This window comes from Rousettus aegyptiacus, unplaced genomic scaffold (assembly GCF_014176215.1).
Source record: "Rousettus aegyptiacus isolate mRouAeg1 unplaced genomic scaffold, mRouAeg1.p scaffold_m13_p_2, whole genome shotgun sequence".
Taxonomy (NCBI): domain Eukaryota; kingdom Metazoa; phylum Chordata; class Mammalia; order Chiroptera; family Pteropodidae; genus Rousettus; species Rousettus aegyptiacus.
The window spans coordinates 9,859,301-9,887,300 of record NW_023416295.1 but is presented as its reverse complement, the minus strand read 5'-3'; the positions used below and the strand labels follow the sequence as shown (position 1 = coordinate 9,887,300).

The 28,000-nt window shown below is 39.2% G+C and overlaps 1 protein-coding gene and 1 long non-coding RNA gene across 4 annotated transcripts in view; both read right to left on the bottom strand.

Annotated features, from left to right (window-relative positions):
• The window catches only part of DOCK10 (dedicator of cytokinesis 10), a 229,013-nt gene that overhangs the window by 197,352 nt on the left and 3,661 nt on the right, over nt 1-28,000 (bottom strand). The gene's annotated exons all lie outside the window — the stretch shown is intronic.
• On the bottom strand, nt 142-28,000 carry LOC118613720. Its single transcript, XR_004955751.1, has 2 exons — nt 12,324-28,000; nt 142-1,466 (listed from the first exon to the last, which is right to left on the bottom strand). It is a non-coding gene; the product is annotated as an uncharacterized LOC118613720 (long non-coding RNA).

The window sequence follows — 28,000 nt, the reverse complement described above, 5'->3', positions numbered from 1 at the left end:
CAAAGGGCCTAGATAGAGGGCAGTGTGAAGAACTGGGGAGGCTAATGCCATTGGTCTACCAGGACAGAGGACAGAGTCTTGCAGGCCCAACTGGAAGCAAGGCACACAAAGCAAGTGCCTGAGACAGGTACTGGTCACTGGTACATGTGCCTTACAGCAGTTTCTTGGGAAGGATGGAACCTGAGAAAAAGAAGGAGGACCAGGAAAACAGGAGAACAAGAGTCAGAAGGTGAAGACAGGAAGGGTAAAATTGACGTGATGGCTCATCAGGATCACCTGCGGGTTTGCTGAAGCACGCATCACTGGGCCCCCGGCCCAGACTCTCTGGACTGGTGGGTGGTGCGTGGGGCCTGCTACTTTGCATTTATAATGAGTTCCCCGGTAATGCTGGAAAGAGGGGCACACAGTTTGAGAACTCCCCCCGCCCCAGGTGGAGCCCAGAAAGGAGACTTAGGCACTTATTTGTTCCAAGATTAGTTCATGTGCTTCACCTTTTGGTTCAGTTCAGACAATTCATATAGTTTGGGGGGTGGCGTGTTCAACATTTTTAAAGAATGAAATAGAATTGGGCATATTGGTTCCACCTTGAAAAACAGATATAGGAAGGAAAACAGAAATATTTCATACAAGAGACATCAACTAATCCAGAATTAGAAACAGCTTTCAGAGTACTGAATACTGCAAAACGTTTCTTCCAAAGAAGCATTTTGCTTCGATTGAACAGACCAGCTAATAAGTGATCTAACACAGCAAAGTCATACAGACCCATCATCCTCATTGGCCTAAATCAAATCAAACATGAGTAAGAAGCCTGATGTCCTCTTGGCTGGCAAGTCAAATAGTTTGAAAGAAAACACAGTGAAATATTCCAACTTTCAGAAGCAAGCCTGACTGTGACTCATTCTGCCTGACAGCAGGACACGCTTTTTCTGAAAAAAGTTAAGTAGTGATGGAAAATATTGATATGATATTTATAATAACATATGTGCATAGTCTGAATTCTTTCATAGCAACCAAGTCCTGCCTAATGATCAGGTTCAGAGAAAATTTCATGCCAATGAAGATTATTACAAAAACAAAACAAAAAAAAGATAATGTTGCAATAGTTGCCAATAAGAACTTTTGAATTTACATGGAAAGTAGAGAAGTCACAGGTACCATTTTCTTTCCTTGCTTTGGGAAGAAAATTATAGAGAAGCATCATCTCTGTCACACAAACAAACCTGCTAGAGGCATTAACACCAGAAGCTCCAGCTTCTTAAAATTATTCCTTCACGTTAGCCAGGGGGGAAAGAAGCTGGAAAATCAAGTTAGCTTAAAGAACAAATGAAAATCAAAGTTAAAGAATGTCGAGTCCTGAAATCAATGTCACCAGCCCACAGGAGGATAAACACAGTTTTGCAGTTATTACCTTGGTATGCATGTGTGTACACACACACACACACACACACACACACACACACACACTGTCGGGAGCCATTAAGAGACACTGGAGAAGTCACGTAGCTGATAGCCATGAAGCAGCTGCTGAGACTGCTTAACAATGGTTCAAGGAAGCAAGATGTTAACTTAAACATTGCTGACCCTGGTGGGGAGACTTGCATCATAAAGAAACCCTTTTAAGATAGTGGAATGTTTTACAGCCCAGAAAAGGATGTTTCTACCCTGAGGGAAGGATGTATAGGAACTTATGTAAATGTCAGCATTCCTATGGTAATGTACATTGTGCTTTGCCATTGTACTCTGTACCTTACTATTGTTCCCTGTGCTTTACTATGTTGTACCCTGGGCTGTGCTATTTGTATCCAAAAACTTATATAAAGGCTGTGCTAAATAAACTCGGGGCTGCAGCAGTGACTGTATGCCCTCCCGAAGTGCTTTCCTATCTTCTTCTTTTTTCTTAGGCTTCACCCCCCTCTTTCAGGTACTGATCGACTTTAGCCCGCTGCCTCCGGCAATGCGTGCGCGCGCGCGCGCACACACACACATACACACATCTACCTATATATATGTATGTACAATTACAATAGTGAGCTATATCATATATATATATGATATATATATGATATATATATGGCTTTCCTACATAATAAAGTTTTCATGATAGGTTTTAAAAAGAAATGCATTCGTTTAGGTCTGATCTTTAAAGAGCAAACAAAACAGGAGATTCTCTGTCCTTTCGCCAAGAGACTTAGCCACATCAGGTCCAGAGCTGGGTGGACCTGAGCGAAAGGAGCTTGCAGGACATCTGGCTACCGGAAGGGAGGCCAGGTCAATACGCAAATTGCCACAGGCGTTATACAAAGCGCTCAAAGCTTCAGGCTCTGAGAGAAAGGTCCAGCTGCTCTCAGCTACAGCGAGGGCTCAAGCACCCAGAGTCAACATGGCCTGGGCTGAGTTTTGAGATGTGCTCCCCTGAGAACACGCAAACCAGCTCCTGTGCACTTCCTGGGGGTGGGAAAACAAACTGCCCCCCTAACTCATTCAGGAGCGGGGAGGGCTTGCAGATGGCTTTGCAGGTATCTTTCCTGCCAGCAACAATTCAGCATTACACAGTCATGAGCCGCGTAATGACGTTTCCATCAGTGATGGGCCCCGAACATGACAGTAGTCCTATGAGATGGTAATGGAGCTGAAAAAGTCCTATCACCTTGTGATGTAGCAGCCACATAAGGTAGCAGCGCCACGTGGTACTGTTCAGTTTTTCTCAGTCTACCCTAGCGATGCTATGGGTTAGAAATGCCTGGCCCAGGGGAGATTCCACCGCCCCTCCTTCACTCCTCTTTCTAAGCCACTGTTACAGCTAGACCCACCCGTGATTCTTATTAAGACCACAGGACACCATCAGGCATAACTGTTAGGAAACTTTGAAGGGAAAACAATGGCTTATTGCTTACAGATCTGGAAACATGCAAGGTGTGCCGGGGGCGCCCAGCGAGGCCTTGGGTGAGGAGAGAGAGAGCTCAGGTCTGGGCTTCTGCTTTTATTGGGGTTGAGGTTAGAGCCTAGGTTTTCAGAGCTCACTCTTTACTGGTAAATTTAAAACATTAAGCGCAGGAATTTAAAGCAGGAAGAGAGAAAAAAAAACAGGTTGCCCAAATGGTCGGTTATTGAAATCAACCAAGATCTCTACAACAAAGGCAGCTGGGGTGCATTCTAGCTCTTTATCTAGTGGGGTGGCTGGCATTAAGTTCTAGGTAGCCTTCCTTGAAGTGGATGTCTCTTCCTAGTGGATACAATCAAAGTTTAAGTCAGGCACCACTTGCATTACCAAAAAAAAAAAAAAAAAAAAAAAAGCCAACTGCCCCGGCTTACACTACAAACACTCACATGTTTGTGGCGATGCTGGTGTAAACACACCTACCACACTGCCAGTCCTACAAAAGCATAGCACATACAATTACGAGAGTCAGCTATACCATGTCCATTTGCATAAGTATGCTCTATAATTTTCATACATTGATGAAATCACCAACCGACCGATGCATTTCTTGGAAGGTGTCTGGGTTGTTAAGCAGTGTGTGGCCATATCAGACATGTCCCCAGATTTCTCAAAACGAGGTCTTACTCATTCGGAATAAGAAATTTACAATAGACAGAGCAAGGACATCCCCTGCGACCACACACAGAAAAACCTGAAGCCCACACGGGTCCTCGACTTGCCACAGGTTATGCTAAAGGCTGGAGGCTCTCCATTCAGCTTTTTATTTCTGCACGAGACCAGAACGTAATGGACACCGATCAGATAAGATCCTTTCAAACAAGCTGAGGGCTAAGAGTGTCCCAAATCGTCTCTTTGTTAAATAAGGAGCTTTGGAAAGTACTGGAGGCATGCATAATAACTAGGAAGAATATATAAATCGTCCAAAGTATACTTCTAAGTTCGTTTTATTTCAATAATACTTTCATACTAAATTCTATCTGTTTTACTTTATTTTCAAAATAAGAAAGAGGGAGACAATTCCCAAATCCTTTAATCTACTTGTGTAACAACATCTGTTTCCTCAGTTTCATACTCAGCTTCCAAAAGAGTACAGCGCCAAGAGAAGCTGGCTTTTCCATCAGATCATCAAAAAAAAAAAAAAAAAGATATTTGTAAAACTAATGCATACAGTTCCTTAGAGCCGACAAGGCATTCAGTTTACAAAGCACTTATCTCATTTGATGCATACAACTAATAATAATTAATAATGCTAATAATGTTTAATAATTATGAACATCGTATAACAGATATGTTAAAAGTTAGTTGCTTTTTAAAAAATTTAATATTTACATAATCTATAGGGTGGGCATGACTATTCTCTCCATTTTTGCAGAGGAGAAGGTGGAAGCTTTAGAGAGCTTCTGTTAGTTGCCTTCGGTTCAACCACTGCCTTCTAGGGACCATTAGTAATGTCGTAGAATGAGATAGAAAATCCAGCACAGAATGGAGGGCTGTGTGTGTGTGTGTGTGTGTGTGTGTGTGTGTGTGTGTGAGAGAGAGAGAGAGAGAGAGAGAGAGAGAGAGAGAGAGAGAGAGAGAGAGAGACAGTAAGTAGACAAGAAGCTCAAGAAATATCGAGCTCTCCAAGCACTTGAGAGCTCAGTTTTTTCTTCTTTCCCCTCTCCGTGCACCTTAGCAAACTGTCGCTTAGACAACAGTCATAACTGAAAAATCTTTAGGAAAGATCCAGTCTACTTCCTCTTATGAGGATGTTGTGCAAATCTTTTTTTTTTTTTTTTTTTTTCCATCAGACTCGTCCCTCCTGCGGGTTGAGTCTCTCCCTCCAGTTCTCTGCAGATTGTACCAGCCCAGGGTGTGACGCATTATCTGTGATGAGAGATGGACATGGATGCCCCACAAAAGCAGCACGTCTACCCTTCGGGAGAGCTTGGCTCAGCCCTGCCAGGGCATGAGACCACTTGGTGTGCCGGGGGCCCTGCCTGAGTCCCATCGAAGTGCACAGAAATTAAACGAAAGCTTGATTTCCTAACAGGAAACAAAGGCCCTCTTTCTCCCTCAGGACATCACAGTTTCCAACATAAGAAGTATGTCCGTTAGTGAGGTTGCTCTGCTGTCATGATATGATTTTAAAGACATCTGCTATCATGAAATTATCATTCCAGAATTTTAGATGTACTTGTGTTTTTCGTTTCGTTAAATTTATATTGTATCAAACTGCAGAATTAAACTGTATTGAATCACCATTTCTCCATGTTAACAGATTATACCATTTTTGATGAAATCCTTTTCTATTTTTGGGAAGGGAATTTCTTTTCGCTTAATTGGAATTTTTCAGTAACTAAGCTGTTCTCTAGATTGGAACATCCGAAGTATTTTTTTAAAATTTCAATGTTTCCAAAAGGCATATGAGAAAATCATTTCATAACTCTAAGAAGTAGGTGATATCATCAAAAAATTCCCAGAAGTTAAAATATAAAGGTTATTTGAAAAAATACGTACAGCTTATAAACTCATTGGAACAAAATGCCTAAAGCAGAATCGAACACCTTCAAATAAAAATGTGGATTTTAAACTCATATTTTGGCTGTGGGAATTTTACTATTTTCTAGGGTGACTTAGATGTCTTGACAACCTAACTGGTTTTCTTATATATCGTCAGCAGACAATGAAAAAAAAATTTAAATGATATTTCAGGTGTTTCTGTGCTGAGAAAAAGCTTAGCTGCTGAAAAAATTTAATTAACCAAAAAGAAATTTCCTTACAAAAACTAGAAAGGTTTTTTTTTTAAAAAAAAATAAAAATACTATATTATTGTAGGACATAAAATATTATAATAATAGTATAATTACTAAGTATAGTCTTTGTTTTATAGTAGGTGAGATTAATCAGCTTACATTTATTGTGATTATCGATCTACTTAGAATAACGTCCAGAATTTTGAGATGTCTACTAATCATGCTGTTTGGTTGTCTTTTCTTATCTCCTATTATGTATTCAATTGGAATAATATTTTTTTTAAATCTTTTTCTCCTTTACTGGTTCAGAAGCTCAAAATTTCATTACTCCTTTTAATTTAATATGGCTAAATTTGTCATTTTTTTCTCTTTCATATTTTTAATATCCTAATTACTTTGAATTTTGTTCTGTGTGAATTCAGTGCTGTCTTTTAATACATTAGTTCTATTCACACTGAGTCTAGTTTGAAGTATATTCCCTAATTGGAGGATATAATTTTCATTTCCGTGATTTCCAATTAGTTCATTTAAAAAACATCTATATGTTCTTGTTTTTTATTCTTTATACAGATGCTAATTCTTCCTTTACCCCTTGAAGATTCCAAGCTAAAATATAAGGTAATGTAAAATATTTTAATGTAAATATGATGAAATTGGTAATTGATCTCTATCGTCTGCCTGTTCTCTTATGAGGGGTCAATAAAAATTTTATCTACTCCTTGGGGTCAGGGGTCATGATCACTTTATGATCATTTAGGATTTTCTGAATTTAGTGTATAATACAAAATTTATTACAGAGATCCGATTTTTATAAACTTATCAAATACACATAATAAATAAAAATATAAAAATAAAAAAGTTTTTTCTTTTATTTTTTTCCCCACAGAAGCTGGAAGATAGCCAAAATATATTTCATTCTTCTGACCGTATTGCAACTTTGCAGTTTATCTGACTGAACATTTGTTAGATCATCACTTTTCAATGATGGCAACCTTTTACTATCCTTTTAAAGAAGTCATTTCCAGATTGCACCATTATTTCCCCGTAATCAGGACCAAGTTCAACTTTTGATTGTTGACTCAAGGGGTCACTGTTCTCAGCATCCGCTTTCTTCCTATGTTCTGAAATTTAGGTCTACAGACTAATCTTGGATCAGAGTATGGGATCATCTCACTTTCCACCTGGGCTTGGTGACTCCATCATATGGTGACTGGCGAAACCTGAGATTCAGGCCAGCTGGTAGCTCAGCCAAGGTTAAGGGACTGTGTTTTAGGGATATGACTTTTAGGAATGGGACAGGGGTGGCAGCTTTTTCCAGGCGTTTTCAAGGGCAGTGGAGCCTGTTCCAATTGCTGGTTTCCGGTTTTCAGACAGGTTTCAGATGCCCGCCTGTAATGAGGTACATTTAATTTCCATTACTCAGAGGTGAGACCCATGTTCTATTTTTCAGTTCTGTCATCTATTTCTTGTTTTCAGTGGTTCTCACTGCTTTGTGTTTGTTTCACTTCTATTGTTATTTGAAAGATATTTTTTTTCCTAATCTTTCCTCTTGGTAAAGATAGGAAAGGTAAAGGGGAAGCCTTGAAATGCCAACTAAAGAAAATAACATGTCACTAACTAAAAAGAAATATAATTAGCTAAAAGAAGAACATTTGGCCAAAAACTTTACTCAAACTCTTTAAGTTTCCATTTCTCCATCACAGAGATTTTTCAAGGCTTAAATCAGATGGGATTATTTTAAAATAATCTTATCTTAAAATTCTTTGCAAGCTATAAAACCATACAACACTATGTTATACTCATGCTTATGTGTGTGTGTGTGTGTGTGTGTGTGTGTGTATACATATATAGACATATGTTTATAGTCTATCATGGCTGCTTCATTTAGAGTCAGGAAAATTTAACAGCTATGGTTAGCATGTTTGCCACTAGTGTATAATTTGTTTTTTAAATGTCATCTTATAATCTTTTCTATGTAAAATATGCAAATAAAAACAAAAAAAATAAAGTAATTGGTCTATGTGTCAAAAATTTTTTGTACTTATCTGGACTTTTGCAACATAAAAACTTCTTAGATTTTATGCTCAAAATGAGTCACTTTTAATAATATATTATAGTTTGTACTTGTTTGGAAGCCTTTGCATAACAAAGAAAAACTGATGTTTTGATATGAGCAAGAAGGAAAATGTCTTGTTAAAAATCTAGTAGGTAGTACTCTCTAAATGGATATTCCTTCCCAAATAGCAAATCCTCTTACCTATATTTGTCACTTTCCAAGCTCAAGTGCAAATAAGATTGACTAAAATTAAACCAAGAAAAGCTTTTGAAAGAATTTCCTAATCAAATCTATTAACCAATAATTTCATTTTTAGGAAATGGCATGGGTGGGTGGGTCATTCAGGCCAACTTTGGGCCTTTGACATGCATTTCCAAAGGCTGTGTATTACGCACAAGCCAAAGAGATCAGTTTAGGATGGAAATAGATCTCCAGCTTCCTTTTTTGAAGACAGATTCATCACAGGAAGGAAATCTCACTGTTCATGCTAAGAATCACGTGTTATATGAAGAAAAATAGAAATTAAATGATATTGTAGTGAGAGGCAAAGAGAGAAAGTGATTGATCGAGCAGTTTGAGCTGCCACGCCTTTTGGGTAAAACATCCAAGATAATTATTCAGCATGCATACTTTTGCAGTTTTTCCATTTTCTTTTAGACTTCTAAACAGTCTTTTAATGATTTTTTTCTGCTTTGTCAAAAAAAAAGAATATATATAATCTCTCTCTATATATAGATATATAGATATATAGATTATAGATAGATAGATAGATATAGATAGATAGATAGACAGATAACAATGTCTAGCCAAAGAAGCCAATAACTGAAAATATGCCTACTGTTAGGAAAAAAAAAAAAAAAAAGAAAAAAGAAAATGCTGGCCATGCTGCATATATTTAAGCTGGCTCCACTTTTAGAGTTCCCCTAACAAAGTTAGGTTAATCACTGATGAAATCATCTAGAAAATTGAATCAAACGAAACCTTGTGTTGACTGAGTTATCCAAGTAATCCTGGTTTGAGCTATAATTCTATTTATAATTGCATCTGTTCCTCCTTATTCCTGCCATCAGAAGACAGAGGCCACTTCTGGTCGCCAGCTCCAATTCCCTGCCCCTCCAGCCAGTTACTCTGCTGGAGTAACATGAATTCGCGGTCCTGGTGGGGTGGCCCCCTAGGTTTGAGCTGCCGCACGACATGGGTTTGACTGGATTTCCAGCAACAAAAAGTGAACTTCAAGGAATATTATATCAACATGACAACTTGCTTTCCAAATGCAGTACTCACACGTTTTCAAAGAAAAATACAATGCGTGAGGAAACAGTTTTTATTACCATCAGTTTTAACAAAACGTGTAGCCTCTTCTATTCTGTTCTGCATATCATATCAATCATGCGGACTAAAATGGTCATCTCTGTTTCCAAATAGCTGGAAGGGACAGACAATGACCCAAGGGTTAGTGGGGAGTAAGCTGCCACTCCTTACAGGACCGAATTAAGAGACTGGATGAAATAAGCAAAGTGCAACCCATCTCCACCACCACTCTCCCCCTGGAACGGCATTCGTTGGTTTCCAGGAGGGCAGCAAGCTGCAGCTGAAGTTGGAAGAGTTCTGAGTCTTTCCAAACTGTCATGCAAATGTATGTAAGTCCTGTTACAAACAAGTAATGATCTATTTTTCAATGGTTGTATTTTTTTCTAAACCTTTCTTTTCGAATTGTTAAGAACACTTTAGCGATTACATACCAGAGAAAACAGCCTTATGGGTTGGTTCCCCTAGAGACCAGTTATCTAACGTTTTGTTCGTCAGGTTCTCTGCTGATCAGCCCTCCCTATCCTCGAGACCCCTGCTATTATGTGTGTGGGGTTCGTTTCCTGAACAGATATGAAGAAGTACCACACTCCCCAACTAATACAGACTCTGGGTTTCCAAGAGCTGCAACAGACTCTCATGGTCAACTGAAAAAAAGATAACTGTGAATTTGGGGGTTGGCAACTTCAAAGCTCAAGAGTGTGTGGTTTACTTTTTTTTTTCCTGGCTAAGTTACAAATCCTCAAGCCAATCCCACTTCAATGTCCCAAGCCCCTGCCTGGTTTTCTTCTTCATACTTATTTGTGATACTCCTGGCATCTACTCCTTCTTGGCTTCCATTCGGTTCCAGCTGTTCAATGCCTACACTTTTCTGTCACACACAGTGGGTGCCCCGCTCTTCCCTGACACCAGATCTTCCATTCTGAAGCAGAGGGTTCATTCTCTCATCACCGGAAGTTCCTTCAGCAAACAGAGCCTTTAGCTCTGGCTTAGGTATCAGGCTGGAATGTCAGGGCGAACAAAAAGATGGAAAGTTTTTTAAAGTGCAGTTCTTGTTCTGCAAATCATGGTCTACTGATTTCATTATTATTAAGTGAAGGATCAGCAGCCAAAATCTGAGTCTAAGTTGGGCAAGTTCCCATGCATTCTGTCAAGCTATGTGACCAATTGACAAAGCTAAACCAACAGGCTAAAGCCCCGAAGACAGGGGTGTCGATTACAAACATATCTGCGCTCCACATGTTGTCCCTGTGCCTTAGTTCCTTACAAATCCAGCTCAGAGTCAGATGTAGAGACTCGACACATGCATAACTATCTGTCTAGGTCGACAGAGCACTCACCTCTGCGGTTTTTCATAATTGGAAGCTGCCAAGAGTTTAATGTTATTTTTCTCTTCCTTTATAGGAAACACTCCCATTCATAATGATTCCTAAGTGAATAGTCTTGAAACCGATACTTAAGTATGTAATAGTTTCAAAAGGACAGTCAGAACAATTGTAACTATACATCCTGGACATTTTGTTCAGAGTAAGACGTATGGTTACGTTCATCTGTTGTCAATATTGTCTACAGAGCAGAACAGATGAATCACAGCAAAGATCAAGATAAAATATGGTGAACACATTGGTGCGGCAGTAGAGAACTAACATGCTAATCGTAAAGCGAGGGATCCGTTGTCTGCCAAACAACTTCACCCAGCAGCATATGATATTTTAAAAGCAACCTTTCCCTATATTTTGTTTATTGTGATTGCTCTTCAAAACTTATACATTATTTGGGTGAACAAAAGTGACATTGATTGCTGTGATATATTCTGTGGGCTTTCTCTCCTGTGAGTAGGGGTAGCTATTTTAAGATGTTAAGGGACAATTTGTTAACTTAATGGCAATCGCGAGATGACATAACTGTCTAAAAATGTGTCGGAAGCATCTCAACATGAGATGAACGGAACAACACTTAGGATAATCTCCACATTCAGAAACCTAATTTCCGAAATATACTAGAGCATTTCCTCCTAGTAAGGAAAAAGAAATTGGTTTTCATTTTCAAGAACCTTGGGTTCCAGACACACACACACACACACACACACACGCACACACACACACACACACACACGCACACGCGCAGGCACACACACACACTCTTCTTATACTCGTATTCAAGCAAGTCCACAAACGTGATAGCACGCACATGTGACACAGAAATATATTGTTTATATTCACTGGTTTTAAATACACCTGTGAAGTATAACAATGCGCATTTCGCTTCTAGAACTACTCTTTGTGTGGAGAGTAGATAAAAATCAGGGGAGTCTGCTAAAGGCAAAGGGATGTGGAGAGTTTTGCCTTGTGCCAAACCACTGATATGGCAGAGACCACAGGTGTCTCGGCCAGCAGTATAACGAGTGTCCATCGGAGAACCTGACAGTCGTACCAGGCGGCTGGTTAAACAGTGAGTAAATCATCATTCCACCCATCTTCCATTTTCATGAAAGCTAAGCAGATACTAAAACCCCCTTCACCCCAATCTATTGTCCTACCTACCCACCTCAGATGCCCATCGATGATTATTTCCTCATTCAAAACTGCTCTTACTGTGTATTTTAATCGATTTTATTAGTTCCAAATGTGCTGTTAAGGAAGTGGGAAAAATGTGAGGAAAAGATAAATTTAGAAAAGCATCTGTCCACAAAGGCCGTGCACCCTCTGGGGTGGAGTTTCACTCTATTTTGTGGCGAAGCCACACATCAAACGCTTGCAGCTCGTTTCCGTGACAGTCACGTGTATTGTTAGATTTTAACTTTTGAATTTGCAGTTTTAGTTCCTAATTTGGTTGTGACAGAAGGCGGGATAGTCATAAGGGCTGGTTGGGGTTTTTCGGTTTGTCGTATTTGTTTTCTCTCCCAGCTGCTTTCCACGACACGTACATTTGAGTGTCTGGATTCTTCAGTATTTTCGAGACTACTCCTAGAGATTAAGAGTCATATTACTGTAACAAAGCTGATGCAGTTCCTCTGGGACTTTTAGGTCATTTGGAAATTCGGCACATAACGCGAATATGGAACCTAGACATTAAATACTTTAGACTGTCCTACACAGTTATAAATATTCGCATCTCCATAAGTTATTTGTAATGAACTTTTATAGAAATCGCTTTTCCATTTAGTGACACAAGAACACAAATCAAGTTGGATTCTATACTCAATAACATTAAATTATATTTTCCGAATTAGGCATTTTTCCCATTATGCTCTAACACGCATAATGTTCGAACACCCAACCACACACACACACGCACACATACACACACACACACACAGAGTATTTTACAATAGAGTAGCTAAGATTGTGAGTTCTGGAGCTTGAGTACTATTTCTACCATTTAAAATGGTGTAATCTCGAGCAAGTTACTTAATCACTCTATGCCTGTTTTTTCTGTTGGGTCAAAGGAGCTGTCTGCTTCACCTCTGCACGTGTCCCTTAAACTATTCCTTTAAAGTTTAATTTTGACGCCAGAACGCATACAATTGGGTTCCCATGCCCGGCTCGAAGTCGCAACCTTGTGATGATAAAAATGAGTCATTCTTCTCTACCGGTCTCCCTTGCACAACCACACATTCTCATATGACCTAAACTTAAAGTCAAAAAAGAATCTGCTAATATAAATACTATATACTACCACCAGAATTCCAGAATTTGTGCCCGGAAGAGTTTGAGAATTTGAAATGACTATGTGCCTTTCAGGCTGGGTATTTACTAGGACTCAAGTGGAATGAGTGAGAGATTTTATACTGCATAATTCAGTTTGATTTAAACAAAATCATTCGCACTAAAATTGCTTGAGGCCAGGAAACTCTGTGGCCCAAAGAGCCCTTTTGTCTCTAGATTTGGGCAGAAGTTCAAATACTTGGAATTTTCATAAATGGAGACACCTGCTTGCATTTATTGCCGTGAATCTCATTATGGGAATTTGATACAGCACACTTATGTTGTGAGTAATGAAGTCCATGGACTTGATGATGGAGGGGTACTGTTCCTAATTACAACAGGATTTTGAGAAAATGCTAACAGAACTTCAAAACGCAATTTAAATAAATTTGATGAATTTCTTTCCACAAAACAACTTCTATTAAATAGCCTACCATTAATTTTGAGACACTTTCAGAGATGAACTTAAGTCTTTCAAATATATGCTAGATTGTCATCGTAAAAGGAAAATGAGAATGGCCAGTAAACATGCAAAAACATGCTCTAGTTTATTTTCAAACAAGAAATGCGAATGAAAACAGCAATATGATACCATCTTACATCCAACAAAGCAGCAAAAAATAAAGTCTGACAATAAGTTTACTACCAAGGAGGTGGCAGAAAGGAAAGACTTTTATACCGCTTGTGAGAGTGGAATGTTATGATCTTTTTGGAAAACAACCTAGAGGACAGTAGTGTCCCCTTACCCAAGGGAGATACATTCCAAGATCCCCAGTGGCTGCCTGAAATCTCAGATAGTGCTAAATCCTATATATACTGTGTCTTCCTGTACATACATACGCACTTATGATAAAGTTTAATTTGTAAATCGGGCACAGTATGAGATTAATAACAATAACTAATAATAAAAGAGGATAATTATAACAAAATACTGTAATACAAGTTACGTAAATGTGGTATCTCTTTCTAAAAACATCTTATTGTACCGTAAACACCCTTCTTGTGATGATATGAGATGATTAAATTCCTTATTAAGTCAAGAATTTTCACCTTTTCACTTGAAGTAAGAACTTTACAGCTTCTCTTTGGCATATCCCAATTGCTAGCATCACTACCCTTACATTTGTGGGCTATGATTAAGTGAATCAAAAGTTACTTGAATACAACACTGTGGTCCCACAACCGCTGATCTGATAACCATGAGGGCTGCTAAGTGACTGGCGGGCAGGTGGTGTATACGGCGTGGAGATGCTGGACAGAGGGATGATTCGCATCTGGTGTGGGACAGAGCAGAACTGCTTAAGATTGCATCATGCTCCTCCCTCAGAAGGGCATGCGATGTCGAACTTATGAACTATTCGTTTCTAGAATTTTCCATTCGATATTTTTGGCACGGGTGCAGGTAACTGAAACCGTGCAAAGTGAAACTGCAGATAAGGGGGCTGCCACATTGCTAAAGTTGAAGAGGGTCATGCCCTCAAGAAGTCCCCGCTCTTGTCACCGGGAGATTTGTAACAGCAAAATCCAAAATGAAACAAAATGGAAACAACCTAAATGTCCCTCCACGGTGAGAACTGTTTCAGGAAAGTGTCATCTCCAGATGCTAAATTTAGGGGTTAAAGTATGAAGAGAAGCAGGGAAGTCTCAGTGGATCTTCCTGTAAGTCACTAGTGACAGAAATTACTGCTACGGACTGGATGTGTGTGTCCCTCAAACTTCACCTGTTGAAACTCTGATCTCCGGTGTGCTGCTATTTGGAGGCGGGGCCTTTGGGAGGGGATCAGGTTTTGAGGGTGGAGCCCTCATGACTGGGGCCAGTGCCTTGATAAGAGACACCAGAGAGCTTACTTCTCTCTCTGTTTTTCACCATGTGAGAACACAATGAGCAGATGGCCGTCTGCAAATAAGGAGGAAGGTCCTCATTGGACACTGGACCTGCCTGAGCCTTGATCTTAGACTTCCAAGCCAGCCTCTAGAACTCTGGGAAATAAATATTTGTTATTTAATCCCTATAGTCTATGGTATTTTGTTATAGTAGCTTGAGCTGAATAAGGCAGGAACCTGGTAACCTTACAGAAGATAAAGCTGATAGATGTCATCATAACTAAGTGACCAGCAATGGGTCAAACTGATATCATGTTCCCACACCAGGCTGCACTGAGGATACCTCATGGCTTCTGAGATAAATCTGCCCCAAACAGCATCACTTAAATCTAATCATGAGAATCCATCAGTCTAAAACCAGACTGAGGGCCAATCTACAAAGCAATGGCTGTGTTTTTCAAAATGTCAGGGTAAAGAAAGACATAGAGGCATAGAAAGACGAAGCTTAGATTAAAGAAGATGAAAGAGATATGACATCTAAATGCAATGCAATCCTTGGATCCTAGGCCAGAGAAAACACTAGTAGGTCAATTGGCACCATCTTAATGAGGTCAATGGATCGATTAGATACTATTATGACCCGCGTTGATTTCATAACTTTGATCATCATATTAAAAGTATGTAAGAGAACTGCTTTTAGGATATATACCTGAAGTATTTTTAGGTACGAGGGCAAAATATATGCAATTTATTCTCAGATGTTTCAGGAAAATGATATCATGTGTGTGTGTAATGTTAGAGGTTCAGAGACAGAAACAGAGAGAGACAGAAAGAAACGAGGGGGAGAATAATTAATTTTACATGTGATAAAATGTTAACATTAGGGGAATTTGGGGGGTACATGAGGTCCTTTGGATTATCTTTATGACTTTTTTTTTTTTTGTAAATCTGAATGTTCTTCAAAATAAAAAAGCTAAAAAACGCAAAGCAGGGGAACGCTGAGCACATTCGGTTTAGTGCTCACCTCTGAAGAGGAGAGAAGCTTGGGGTGGAGAGAAGCAGACTGAGGTCTGCAGAGGTACTGCCCACAGACGTTTCATACACGGTGGTTTCATCCATATTCTTTAAGGAGAAAACATATAGTTTAGATACTCTTTTAGGTATGAAATATTTCATAACTAAAAATCAGGAAACCAGTATTGGCCACAGGAGCCAGATACCCAGTGTAATTCAAGCTCACCAGGCTTTGGATGAAGAGATTAGGGAAAGTTTCCTCAAGGAAATGAAGAGTGAGAAGATGTCTGAGGAAGAATGATGAAAGGAGCCTTCTGGGCTGGGGAAGTCCAAATATAAAGGCAGATGGTTCACAGGTACCTGTTGCATTCCAGGTGCTTATAGGTCTGAGCCAGGCAGCAAGAGGGTTTTGGGGTTTGGAACTATTAGATGAGAGATTTTCAGTATTAGCAACTGAGCAATTTAGTGTCTCCATATTTCCCTCAGCAAACTAGATAATTCATTTAAAAAATGAATACAAAGTTTGTTTTAACTCACTGTTACTAGAAAAGAAAATCTTTAGAAATGGTAGAGATGTTAGGGAGCTAAAAATTCCACTGAGAAATGATAGGGTGTGCACGTTAAAAAATAAAGAAGTCACAGACCTAAAATGCAATTTTTTTTTTCATACTCACATCATCTCATTGAAAGGCAATAATTAAAATGGGTCCTTTAAAAAAGTCTCTGAACCTGTTTTATTTTTTCAAAAGCAATGAATCTGAATGCTGGGTTATTTTTTTCCAAAGCTAGGTAATATTTAAAGCATCCAAGTAAGAAAGAGAAAGATAATGCCATATTGTTCCTCTTGCATGCCAATATTTGTACTGTATTTTCCTTTCAAAATGACATGGAATGGGTAAAACATTTAAAAGAACTGTAAAGGTGAACATACATCTCTCCATTCTGCTAACCAAGAATTAGTTATTAGGTTATAATAAAACTCTGTAACTGATGGCATGAGACAAAAACTAAATAATTACAACAGAAAGTAATTAATGTATTTAAGACATACTGTGGAAATGCAGAAGCAGAAGGGATTGTCCGCCTATGAACTCAGGGACTGGTAGCAGGTGAAAGAAAAAATGAGATGGGTCTTGAGAGGCAAGTAGGAATCAAACATGAAAAGAAAGAAAGGGTCCTCTGAGCAGCTGGTGGTGTGGCTCATGTGGGAAATGACCAGAACCTTGAGTGGCTACAGTATGGAGACAGTTGAAGAAAGAACTTACTAGAAAGTGAGGCCAAAAGGTAGTTTAGAACCAGGTGAGAGTTAACCCTTTGGGGAAGGAATCAAGGGTATCAGTAGCATTCAGGGAGACATATATCTTGATCCAAACTGTGCTCATGAGATAATGTAGGCAAAGTGTGCAAGGGGGATTAATGGGTACAGAAACCAGAGACAGGAAGGGGACTAGTTAGAAGGCTAAAAAAACCACCCTCTAGGACATTTCAAAAGATGATCTGGAGGAGAACTCATGAGTGATTTAACTAGATCATTAATGGCAGGGAGATGTTTGAAATATTTAGGAGGTAGGATTGCCAGCACTTGGAACATGATCTGACGTGGGGTGGTAGGGAATGGAAAGAATCAAGCATGATTTCAGTTTGAGATTAACTAGATCAACTCAGATATAAAGCTCAAGAAAAAAGGAAAGCAGATCTATGAGGCAAGAACACGTGTCAGATACGGATCCTGTTGAATCTGAAGTAACCAAGAGACTCCATCCAGGGCGGAGCATCGATGCACAGAGCTCAGAGACGGAGAGCAAAGTAGAGTCGGAGCCGGAAGCATCGGTGAAGCAAGGCAGCAGCCGCATCTGTGAGAGAGGATGAATCACGCAGGGAGGTTTTCCGGGGAAGACAGAAAGAAGAAGGCCCAAGGCTAAACCCGCGGTGAAGCTCAACATTAAGTGATCCATTTCCCCTAAGGTGTCCGATGAACTGAAAATTTCTTGAGGAATACTTGATCCGCTCTCTGCAACCAAAAATACACTCTCTGCTTATTGATGAATCAAAGGCACCATTTTGAATGAAACCGCCTGCGTCTAATGGTTCATTTAGCCACTAGACTAACTGATGAAAGATGGTTTCAATCTAGCTTTCTGAGCATTGGTCACCGAGTCCATGCATACAAACTGTAGATCTGACACATGGGGTATTTGGTCCTGCTTGCCAGGCTCCTCCATACACAATACTAGAGAGAATACGGAGAAGCAAGTTGAGGGTGGTAGACGTGAGATCTTCCATGGCTCAAGGCGACTCTCATATGTATAAACATTAATCATGAGGCCCAGTGAGAGACAAGGCCCTAAGTAGACCCCAGACAGAGTTTGGATTTCCTTGACTGCCCAAGGCTGGCCCACTACAGTCATCTTCGATGACAGTCTATTGTCTACTCAGTCACAGTGGTGCTCTTCCCACAATGCCTGTTCCTAGGCACATGGACATGGAAACAAATGAGCAATGACGTCCTTGACTCTGTGACAACTTTAACAATGAACATGAACGTAGCTTAAAAAACTCTTAGGCATTTTATCATTGGACCCTCACGAGAATTTCACGTCTCTTTATTTTACAGAGAGAAAAGCCAGTTTGTGAACTTAATCAAGGCCACACAAATAGAAAGTCTCCGGTTTTGAAACTGAACTCTGGTCTCCCATGAAAGACTGTTTCCTCCACTTTGCATTAGGATCAGAAAATCATGCTTAGAGAGGATTTGCTTCTTTCAATAATCCTTCTAAGTGTTGCTGTGGTAGGCTCCTCAAAGTTGTCCACATCCTAATCCCCAGAATCTGAGAATATGCTAACTTTTATGCAAAAGGAGACTTTGTAAATGTGACTAAGGTTAAGAATGGCGAGATGAGGAGATTATCCTGGATGATCCAGGTAATTCAATCTAATAACATGAGGCCTTAACAACAGAAAGGGAAGGGAGAAGAATGAGTCCGATGCGACACATGAAGGACTTGACCCACCACTGCTGACTTTGAGGATGGAAGAAGGGGGTCATGATCAAGGAAGGTAGTGGCCCTCTAGAAGCCAGCATGGCCCTCTGTCTCCACCCAGCAAGAAAATGGGAAACTTGGCCCTAAAGTCACAAGAAATCCATTTCCGCCAGCAACCGAACTGAGCAGGACACAGATTTTCTCCTTGAGCCTGCAGGAAGAGATGCAGCCCTGCGACACCTTGATTTTAGCTTGGTGAGACTGCTACTGAGCTTCTCACCTGCACTAAGGTAAGATAGCACAATCGTGTTGTTTAAGCCACTACATTTCTAATATAGATAGATAGATAGATAGATAGATAGATAGATAGATAGATAGATATAGATATAGATATATATAGATAGATAGATATGTATTTATGGCAGCAATAAAAATCTAGTGATGGTGTTGGTATCCCTACAAAGTCACAGAAGCCCAGAGTCAGTTAAGTTCCGATCACTCTTTAGGGCACTGAGAGATCACGTGCCATCATTCAGATTACTAGAGGTGACAGCAGAAGGTGTCAATTTACAGCAATGACACAAGCTCTGGGGCACCACTGCACCTTTCCCTGCACTCACAAACCAGAGGCTCACATTTCAACCTGCTTCCAAACATAGGTCACGGAGTCTCAGCAAACAACAGATTATACTGACCTCACAGGCTCAAGAATTAAACCTCGCATGCACGCTTAGGTTAAGCGTAGGTGTATCTATTGAGTTAAAGGCTTATTCACTTTTACTGGAGTGCTTCATGGAAATTCTAAGTAAATTCTAGCTTTTAAATTTCTGATACTAAATTATACTTTTCACTGCAGATGGGGCGCTGAGTTGAAGGAGAAAAGGCACTGGGTTCAACATCATCCATGGCCTTACTCTCTGACCCTGACCATATCCACCTAAACCTCCTGGTGACTCAGCTTCCTTATCAACTTTAAAATAAGTTTTCCCTCACCTTTAAATATTTATGATTATAGGATACCAAGATATGTAGTACAAATTCTTTTTTCTCATTTACAAGATATATTTCATGTGGAAGTGGTATACATAAGTGTCAGAAGAATGAATTTGCAGGATAAAATTTAGCTTGAATCACTTAATACATTAAATAGCTAAACATTTGAAATTAGCTTAAACTTGCGTCAAAGAATATTTTTGTGAACAGACGAATGTTTCAAATAAACACATGAAAAGTTTTTACCAGTAGGTGGTAGGATTATGGGTGATCACTAGTTTTTTTCTTCATTATTTTCTGTATTTTGAGTTATTAATTTAATAAAAGCTATACAAGTTAAAAAAGTGCAGATATAAAAAGAGACTATTAAATGAAAATAGAAATTTAAAAAAAAACAATAACACATACAGCACAGTTATTACAATACTCTAAAATGGTGTCAGGAAAACTCTCTAACCTAAAGGAAAGAAACTGAGTTTTTAAGAACTAAAAGAGTCCTCACATTCACTGATAAAATCAGGCAGCTCTGGTAATTTATTATGGGCTTTCTTGAAAATGTAAACTGTTTTACATCAGCAAACTAGGAACAGACTGTTGTTAAAACTTTGTAGCCCACACATCTCTAATTTTAATCAATCGTTTTCTGTACCCTGCTCAGCTTTATTCTGCCACAGTCTCGTGACTGCTAACATCCCTTGATGACAGGAACATCCCTTGCCAAGCAGTGAGGACTATGTGGGCCACCCAGGATCCCCCAGGGGAAGGAGTTGGTCTTGGAATGATGAAAACACCTATCAGGTTAAATCTTGTTTATTCAAGAGTATACATCCACGCAAACCTTTGAATAGCCTTTTGCGGGAATCTCGAACTCAATTCTGCTCTGTTTACTTCAATTCAATTTGTGACTACCTAGCAGATACTATACGCTGATACTTTATCACCAGAGTATTTCTTCTCAATCATACCTAAGAATTAATTTACTGTAAACAAGGCACATAGATTGCCTAACCTGTACTGTCATCTCCAAGGGTGACATTCTTACACTGAACAAGCATTTAGTGAACACTTACGATGAGCCAGACATGTTTCTGCCTTGGGACTAGGACATAATCACCACAATGCCTATCCTTAAAGGTCTCTCAGGGTATCGGAAATGGAAAGGCCAAACCATACTTCATCCTCCTGGTCCAGGAGAGGCAACAGGGACAGGTATCATATAAATTATGGTGAAGTACGTCGGAGATCAAATTAGCCAGCAATCAAGCTATGAAAAATGATCTCTGGTACCACAAGCCTCCCATTTCTATGCCCTTTTATGTTACTGTATCAGGGCTCTTCCCAAGGTACGCCTGCTGGAGACTGGACCTACATTTTGGCGTGGATTTAAGTAAATGGCCATGTATTTAAGGTTGATTTGTAACCGCTTAATGAAATGTTCTGGACCTTGTTGGGGATCAGGTTGCTAGGAGACAGATCTGGAAAGGAAGATTCTGCTGCCTTTTTAACACCTCCGAAATCACACCAGGGCAAGGACAGCTCATACTACCTTTTTTTGCATGTGAGAAGGTGATGGAGACAGAGAAGGAACCAGAAGAAGAGGGGTCCTTGCTGCTTTTCGATGGCGGAGAGAAGGCGTGGAGCTTGCAGGACAGCTCAGCCTCTCCCCACACTCGCCTATGTTCCAGTCCTGTGGGTACTGAGAGGCGCTTGGCACAGACGTTACCCCAGACAGCCGTGACTACAAACGTTGGGTATGGGAACTGGCAAGCTTGCTCTCTAAAGCAGATGGGTCTTACTGTTCTCAGCAGGAAGAGAAGGAGAGAAATGAGATTGTGTGCTTGCCTCGGAGCCTCCACCATGTTGGAAGAACCTGTCTTGCCCACCTTTGTCGCTGCTGGCTGTCCTACTGCCAGTTCTCATGCCACTAGCCCCACCCTTGGGGTATGCGAACAGCCATTCCCTTCACTGCATCCTCAAATAACCACTTTTTACTACCACTTTTTATCACTGAAATACAAATTTGGTTGTAGATCATTTGGACCAATTCTTCCAGTTGCTACAATCAGATACTTTACTCAATAATAATGTTGTTATTCAAGTGAAAAAAAAATAAATTAATCCTCTATGAAAACCTCTCTAAAAGAATAAGAACTTCCTATATTTTTAAGACTAAAGCATCTTTAAAGGTGATGGTGTCCAACCTTCTTGTTTTAGAGACAAGGCAACTAAAACCCAAGGTCGCACAGCTTAGAAACCTCGGCTTCCTAATGATAAAAAGAAACGTTTTCAAATTGGTTGGCTAATCGCATAACGGTTTTTGACTTCAAAAAACGAAAGTTAATGGATGAAACTTTCCTGTTAGCACTCAGAAAGATCCTGAAAGGATTTGATCAGTGCATTTTGGTATGCCAATAAATTTTATCACATACAGAAATAAAAATTTATAGGCATGTATATAGATATGCTTTAAAGCAAACTGGAATACTCTTCCTTTGAAGATAAAATCCTCCTTCGAATAAATGTCTGATTTTTAAATAAATGTAAAAAACATCAAAAGTAAATGACTTTAAAGGTTAGTTCTCCACATTTGAATGTTCTTCTTCAAAAAAGTTACTGAGCATCAGCATAACTTTCATTTCTGTGAAGGTTATACAGCTACAGTCGATTTCCATTTTTCTCATTCTAAAGAGCTGTGACAAAGGAAATGTTAAGAGCTAAGCAAATAAACATTGGGTGTTCAAAAAATAATTTCGCTACCATATTTCATCGAGTAGTAAATTTTGCTTTTTGTTTGCGTGTTTGTCAAGCCAAATGTTCACGTCTTTGTTTTTTTTTTTTATAGAACATGTGATTCGAAAGGCCAAAAGTCACTGGGCATTTTGACAGCCTTAATTAATCACTTAAATTGGTAAATTATGAAAATAATTTTATGAAGAAAAGCTCATTGAACTGATCATAAGTGGTGTCATCTTTTCGAATAGACACTCCCCCTCTCCCTTCCCCGATCTCATTGTTAAACTCTGCCATTTCGATGTTCAACTTAAATTAAAAAGCTGCCAAGCTTCCCAAATTCTACATGTCAGGAGTGGAAGAACACCGAAATTCAATTAGAAAAACTGACTATTTTCACATTTTAGCAGTACAATTAAAGGAACTTTTGATGATTTGGGTCCATTAATTCTTCCGGTCTCAGAGGCAGACATTTCCACCTCAATCCAATAGCAAAATATTAACATTTTCTAGAGCAAGTGTTTTTCTCTATTGCTACTAACTCAGTCACATTCATTAAATTTTATTATTTCTACATCATTTAATGTAGGTCAACATGTTGAGTCCACAACCATAAGCATTTCTTTCTAGCCCACTGACACTGCTGTGAAAGATGAGGCAAACAAATCTTACTCTAGTGGAGGGGAAAAAACTCATTTATAAACATGAACACTAAAATCATGACTCCAAAAGACAATGTAACAGATATAATGCTGCAACCCAACTCCTCCACGCTTATCGTGCCAGAAATGCATTTCTACAGAAGAATCAAATGCTTCCCTTTTCAGCGTTAAAGGACTCTGTTTTCAAAGCTTAACCCACTCCGTGCCATCCCTGCACTGGGAAATGACTGAGCCCTGAGCAATGGTGTCCAAAGTTCATGCCACCCTTGAAATCCTGTGTCGTTGAGATGTCATGAATGAACAACTGCTAAGCATTGCGAAAGTAGGGGTAGCTCTTCTCTCATTAAGAAACGCTTTGTAACACCCTGTTCCTATGGCTGGCATTCTGAGGTTTCCTTTTTTCTCTCTGCTCTCTCACATGGATGCTAACTGCATGTTTAATGAGGTCTGCTTGCCTACTGGACTGGGTCAGCAGGGCAAAGTAGTCCCGGAGAACACAGCCTCTGCAGTCGGACTGCCTGGATGTGACTCCTGGTCATTTGATCTGGGGCAAATTCCTGATCTCTAAGCATCTCTTTTTTCAGCTGTAAAACAGGAATAAAAGTGTTTTGCCATGAGGTTGTTACGGGGATCAAAAGAGATTGGGCAGGTAAAGTACCTGACACATAGGACATGTTCAACCTCTTTCTACATGACTGCATTTCCGCCACTTACCAATCAACTGTGAAGATGACTCAAGGAACATCATAATCAGATCCTGACAGCCTGGAAATGTTTAGGTCACAATTCCTCTTAATCTCTCATTGATGTACATCCAGTCCACTCCTGACTTTTTTTAAGCACCTCATATGCAGTGAAAAGGGAGGCTATTCCACCTCATTTTCAAATAGTTAATATAGTATAAAAGTGGAGAAAAAGTGCTCTCAATAACACTTATATTGAAGGCAAGAAGGTTGGAAAAGAGAAACGAGAAAGCAAATAAGTAAAAAGATCACTTTAGTAGTGGTAAGAGGTTTGAGGAAAATGAATCAGAGAAATGGGACAGAGAAGCTCATAGTAGAGGGAGGCTGGGGAAAATACATCAATTTGGTGATCCAGGTTGACCTTCCTGAGGAGATGCCATTAGAGCACCTGAGAAATAAGGGAGGGATCCCTCGAGAACTCTGGGTCAGAGAAATGGCAAATGCAAGAACACAATCACCTAATCCCCTAATTTTCCAGATGAGGAAACTGAGACCCCTAAAGAGAAGTGACTTAGAAAAACGTCGCAGGGCCAGGGCTGGAATTCTGTTCTCCAGGCTCATAGGCTCTGACACTTCCTATACCAACTCCCATTTACTAAATTCCCATGTGGCCAAATCATTCAAAGTGCATGAGAACACTTGGCCTTGGATAGTCAAGGAGAAGCGTCACAGCATATGGGCAAGCCAAGGTCTTTAACTCCATGGAATCTCATCCTTAAGACATCCAAATGTGAACAAGGAGTATAAGAGGAAAAAAATTGTTCATGATTATCTGATTCTAGCAATCAGATTTTCTGACATAATGAATTATTTTCAAATCACTAGGATTTTAACATGATACAACATAAATCTTATAAAGCAGCAAGGAATTGTCATTGCATATGTTTCATGAGTTGGAGAGATTTTGCTTTAAAATTCTCTTCTTCTAAATGGGATAACATAGGCCTCATCCTGAAGCATCTTTCGGGCTAAGACCCAGGGTGAGAACTTCTGCAGATTCAGATTGTGACTATTTCATGTATGTTATAGAATTTTTTTCTTAACCTAGAAGCTTAATTTAAGTTCACACTATATATAGTTAAGGTGCTAGATGAAGAAGAAAACGTAACACAAATGAAAAAGGGACTTCCCTGAAGTTACTTAGCAATGAAGCAATACCATTTTCATTCTCAGTTGGTCTAAATGTTATTTTTGTCTCCAGGGACTCTTTCAAAGAATTGCAGAATAAACCACATTGTATTGAACCCACATACAATAGCCTTTGGCGACAACAGACTGCAAAAAAATGGCTAAAGTTGTAGCTTAATTTTGCATTTTTCAAATTTCAATGCGCTTAGGGATCACTTATCTTGTTCAAGTACACATCCTGATCCAGTAATGGTCTGTCACTGCATTATGTTGCCTTTTATTAAAAAATTCACAGAAAATTCTCTTGTCTTGAGTCTCCATACAGTTAAAACTAGACATGTCTAGAGCAAATTATTTCCTTTTACCTCATGGACCTCTTAATCTCGTCGCTGATCATATTTTCCTCTTTGACTTGGCCACCAGGAAGCACCTTGAGCAAGACGAAAGGATTTAATGGTTATGTGTGTTATTTACTGATGCTCCTGAAGCGACCAACTCCTGACTCTATCTAACTTTCCTAATACTGCTTTTGTCGTTGTTGTTGTTATTGTGTTTCACCCCCTTCCTCACTAGATTTTTGTTGTTGTTTTTTTATTTACACGCATCTTTGTAAGACACTTAGAATTACTCCTTTGGATAAACTAGCATGTGAAAAAAAAAGGATCCCAACGCAGCTCAGTTAAATGAACTTGTGTGTTCAAGGGCACACAATACACTGGAACACTTCAGCTACTTGTTGGAGTGGGGTGAGGTGATTGAGCCTGGAGAGAGAGCCAGTCCTAGAAGAGAAGTGGACTCAGAAAGAATTAACCCCGCCCTCTGTCAGGCATTTGCTTCTGGCTTTGCCAGAGGGATGGCATGGGGATGGCTGTATTTTAAGGACATAACAACTGAGCTCCCTGTTGGCCTGGAAGTGTCTATTATTATTACTGGTGAGTGGAACAGGCTCTGCTGTGGCTCCTAACCTCAGAGGGATACTGAAGTGAACGCTGATGAGCGCTCTAAAACACCAGTGAAGATGACAGTGTTCTTTGCTAGGCCGGGCTACTGGTCAGAAGGCAACATCAACCAAAGTCAAAGTCGTGTTTTCCAATTACAAGATGCCGTTGGATACTGCTACGAAAATGGAAGGTAGCCCTCTGCTAGTTACTATTCAGGATGCCAAAGAGGTCCCACATCGGTCCCTTCACATAGAGTAAGCTATTTAATCTTATGAGTCTCAACGGCCTCCTCTGTAATTTGCAACAATAGTAAATTCCTCATAAGATTGCTCTGAGAATTAAATACTGAACACACGCCAGGCACTTTGTAGAGTCTCAAAAAATGGTTTATCATAATTCATTTATTATTTTTCTTTTCCTATGCTAGGCCTTAGAGGAAATGGTGAAGACAAAGACAGCCGAAAACCAGAATGTGTAGTTGTTCCTTCATTTTTTGACCTGTCTAGAAGTTTTCTAAATCTCACTGTTGTTACCATTTATTTTTTAAGTTATTTCTGCAATGCCCTTGAGAAGTCAAAAACATCAGTTGATAGCTTTGATCTTGTAAACTAAGCTCGTGTTGACTTCTTCACCAGGCAAGGGACTTTTCCTCATATGAAAACAGAAACGTGTGATTTCTGCTAAAGCATAAAAACCCTTGTTATGAAAATCTCCATCCAAAACAAAACAACAAAAATATCAAAAAGTCTGTGCTATGAATGTCAAACAAACGGGCGTTTCCTTTGCATACTGCTTTTAACTCAAAACATTGACAGGAAAACAAATGTTTTATTGTCATTCAATTCGCTTTTCGTGTCTTTGCACTAACTCTTACCCCCAGCGTATAACTTTTTGGAAACTCCATTATCTCCCACTCATTTTTAAAAAACCCCTCCTACTCTCGACTATTCAAATGCCACAAAGTTCAGAGGGGAAAATTCTTCCTTCTAGGAATTCCTTCTGCTCTTGTAAACATGTTTATATATTCATGACTTCTCAACCAAAGGTCTTTGTTCTGCCAAAGATTCCGCTCCTTATTTAAAACTCCCTCAAATATAAAAAGTGGTATCACGGAAGAACAGAAGTTAGGAAATGTCAAATCAAAGTGGGGATACAGCATTTTTTGTGATTAATGAAGTCAATACTGTCTTCTCTTTACACTTACCCTCTCTGCGTGGGTGGGGAGGGAGAAAACATAAGTACAATCACTTTTGGCAGGATGTTTCCTCTTTAAAAGAAGTTAATGAAGTTAGATACGATTCAAAAATGAGTTGCAGAGGACTCACAACTGAGTTAATATCTTCCACGTGTTAAAGAGTACATGGAAATAACGTGGTATGTTCTGATCTCAGAGATAAGAGGCTTTCGGCAAAAACTGACCAAATGATTATTTAGTCTGTGGTAAACCTCCACCTGACTTTGTGCTTTCTTTCCAGAACCTGGCCCTGGTTGGCTCCCATCCTCTCTGTTACCTAGAGTCTTCCATTACTCTGAGTCACCCAATCACATTCCATAAATAAAAATCCATTTCTCTTAAACCAACAGATGCGATGTGCTAACAAAAAGTAACCTAAACTTTTAAAAAAATATTTTGCTTTTAGAATGCTACTATCAGATATAAAACATATTCACATAAACACACAAATTCTAGGTTTATAGCTTAATGAAATGTAGAAAGCTATCCAAATGAACTAATTCGTGCAACAGTACAAATACACTCATATATTTACAAGAAAGGCTTCTTATCAAACAAACAAAACAAAAAACAAAACAAAAAACCTCTAATTAGTAGCATTACAGCTTTGAGGCCAGCATGATTTATATAGTCAACCACAGTAATGCAACGCTGAAGTCCTGACGTGAGAGAAATGTTTCTAACCATTTTTGACCTGAGATCTTGCTCTAGAGAAGTTTGTTCTGTGCAACCATCACAAATGGGGTGTCAGAAAATTACTTAAACTTCACTTGATCTTAAGACTGCCCTTTGCATGAGTTGTGATTCGTTTATTTTCTATGAAAAGAAATTTAGGATAACTAAGGAGCAAATATTTTCTTTTCAAAATAAATAGCTTTTGTTCATAATTGTTCTTTATTATTGTTGCTTTTTTCTTTTTTAATGTCATTAAGATATCTTCCATATATAAAAATTATATAAGGTGTAATAAAGTGTACAACTTGATTTTTGATATATATAT